Below are 2896 nucleotides of genomic sequence, written 5' to 3'. Positions count from 1 at the left end.
AACAAGTGTCAGAGTGCGAACCATTCAACGAAACATTATCGATGTGGGCTTTCGGAGCTCAAGGCCTACTTGTGTACCCTTGATCAATGCACGAATCACGCTTTACGCCTCACCTGGGCCCGTCAACACCGACACTGAACTGTGATGACTAGAAACATGTTGCCTGGTCGGACGAGTCTCGTTTCAAATTGTGTTGAGTAGATGGACGTAAAATTGTGTTGAGTAGATGGACGTAAAATTGTGTTGAGTAGATGGACGTAAAATTGTGTTGAGTAGATGGACGTAAAATTGTGTTGAGTAGATGGACGTGTACGGCTATGGAGACAACCTCATGAGTCCATGGATCCTGCATGTCAGCAGGGGACTGTTCAAGCTGATGAAGGCTCTGTAATAGTGTGGGGCACGTTCAGTTGGAGTGGTATGGGACCCCTGACAGTCTAGATACGACTCTGATAGGTGACACGTATATAAGCATACTGTCTGATTACTTGCATCCATTCATGTCCATTCTGCATTCCGACATACTTGGGCAATTCAAGCAGAACAATGCGACACCCCACAAGTCCAGAGTTGCTGCAGCGTAGCTCCAGGAACACTCTTCTGAGTTTAAACACCTCCCCTGGCCACCAAACTCACCAGAAATGAACATTATTGAGCGTATCTGGGATGCCTTGCAACGTGCTGTTCCGAGGAGATCTCCACCCCCTCGTACTCTTACGGGTTTATGGACAGCCCTGTAGTAGTCATGATGTCAGTTTCCTACTGCACTGCTTCAGACATTAGTCGATTCCATGTCAAGTCGTGTTACGGCAGTTCTGCGTGCTAGCGGGGGCCCTACACAATATTAATCAGGTGTACCAGTTTCTTTGGCTCTTCAGTGTTTACTATGAGCTGTGTGCACATGATATATACTGTGCGTTTCGAGGCGCCCATTACCTCAGGCCCTGATAAACAATGAATATAAAATTTATTAGTAAACAAGCAAAGTAAAGTCTCCTTCCTGGAGTTTGCATTACATCAAAAGAATGACACTGCATTATTAAGTTTAGTTCTCACCAAAAGTCACAATACAGGCTTGATTTGCTGAAGGAAAAGTTCAATAACGAAGTTATGTTCTGAATTCACAATGAAACAGGCGTCACTGGTTGCAGATATGGAGGGACATGTGGTCAGCACACAGCTCTCCTTGTCGTATGTCAGTTTATGAGACTGGAACCACTACTTCGCAATCAAGTAGCTCCTCAGTTTGCCTCAGAAGGGCTGAGTGCACCCGGCTTACCAACAGCGCTCGGCAGACCGGATGGTCACCCACCCAAGTGCTAGCCTAGCCCGACAGTGCTTAACTTCCGTGATCTGACGGGAACCGGTGTTACCACTTCAGTAAGGCCGTTGGCCTCAATGCCATACAGGGACTGGCCAGGAATATCTTTTGGTGCTCTTGCTGCCCCCTGCTGACCAGGCGGGCACTTGAAGCATTCTGACTGTCATCTGTGGAAGTGGCCTTTATTGCTTGTGGTGGAGGCACCCAGTTGATGCTGGCGTATGACTGAGTGATATGTGAGAGGGCGAAAAGCATCGACATATCATTCGCTCGCCTCCCCTGCCAATGGACAAGGGGGCGTGACACAACTCGAAGTTCCATGTTATGAAGATATCCCAGCTAGTGAACTGCGGAACTGGAGGTCCCAGAGCGCTGCTGTCGATGTCAACTGTTGTGGGCACCAGGATCATCGAAAGGCTGGCCTCCTTGGCTTCTAGGGTGACTGGTGCTGATTGGAGGTTGCTGTCAGCGTTCTTCAGTGTCGACGTGTCCGACACTGGAACGAAAAACGAAGGAAGATTTCTGTTCTGGGAGGTTAGTATGCTGCGTGGGCACACCTGTTTGATGTGTTTTCGGCATCTGGAGCCATCCTGGATTTGTAATTCAACCATGGCCCTACACAACACTTGCGTAAACACAAGCTGGCACCCAGTGTTGGTGGCCCTTGAAAGATATCATTACGCAGACCTCATCCATTAGAGATTATCAGCATCAGCTTGGGCCCTAGGAAGAGGAGCAGTGAGCGGTAGGATGAATAATAAAAAATGGTGATTGATAGGTCCTCGAGCGCAGTTTTTTGGCTGGACTGGACTAGAGCCGTCTTGTAGGGATGTGCAGTCTGAGGCCATAAATAACGTGAGTGCCTTGTCAAGCATGTGGTGCTGCTGTAACTTTACCAACTGTGTTTCGACCATGCAGATAAACCACTCTGCAAGTCCATTAAAAGCAGAATGGGACTTTTCCCTGTGCACTTGTTCAACTCCATTCTCTGAACAAAAGGTGTAAAATTTGGGTGACATAAATTGGGGACTGTTATATGTTAAAATGGTTTACAGGAGTCCCTCTGTGGAAAAATGAGAGAAAGTTCCTGAGTTGTTTTTTCTGAGAGTGTCAAAGTCATTCCTGACACGTATGGGAAACCACTACCTGTATCAATGACTATTAGAATAGAGTAACCCAAAAAGAGCCTTGGAACATCCAAGTGAAGGTAGTATCATGGTGATGATGCATCTAGCCAGGGAAAATGTCGACTGGCTGTTGCTGAATGTTTGCTCTGAGAAGAGGCACATGCTGCTGCCAGTTGGGGAATGTCGTTGTCATTCCCTCCGCAGTAAACGTGTTGATTAGCGAGACATTTTGTGGGGACTATTCCCCTTTGACCTCCATGGAGGAGTGTTATGGTGCATTGTGGATTAACCACTTCTGTAAAGACCATTGTCCCCCTAGAAGCAACAGGACGGCACTGAGGGTTGATAGTTCATTGCAGTGATACCAGAAGACTTGCAAAACCAAGAGATCCATAGTTTTGCTGCCTGCTGGACAATCACAGTCCTCTACTCTCATTACTTCCTGGAT

The 2896-nt window shown here is 47.3% G+C and overlaps 1 pseudogene; it reads right to left on the bottom strand.

The window, feature by feature from the left end:
• Nucleotides 1–1276: 1276 nt before the first annotated feature.
• LOC126185914 (5S ribosomal RNA) lies at nucleotides 1277–1394 on the bottom strand (annotated as a pseudogene).
• Between the last annotated feature and the right edge of the window lie 1502 nt (nucleotides 1395–2896).

Source organism: Schistocerca cancellata, chromosome 4 (assembly GCF_023864275.1).
Source record: "Schistocerca cancellata isolate TAMUIC-IGC-003103 chromosome 4, iqSchCanc2.1, whole genome shotgun sequence".
In the NCBI taxonomy this organism is placed as follows: Eukaryota; Metazoa; Arthropoda; class Insecta; order Orthoptera; family Acrididae; genus Schistocerca; species Schistocerca cancellata.
The sequence above is the reverse complement of the archived record's forward strand: the minus strand, read 5'-3'. Positions and strand labels throughout refer to the sequence as shown.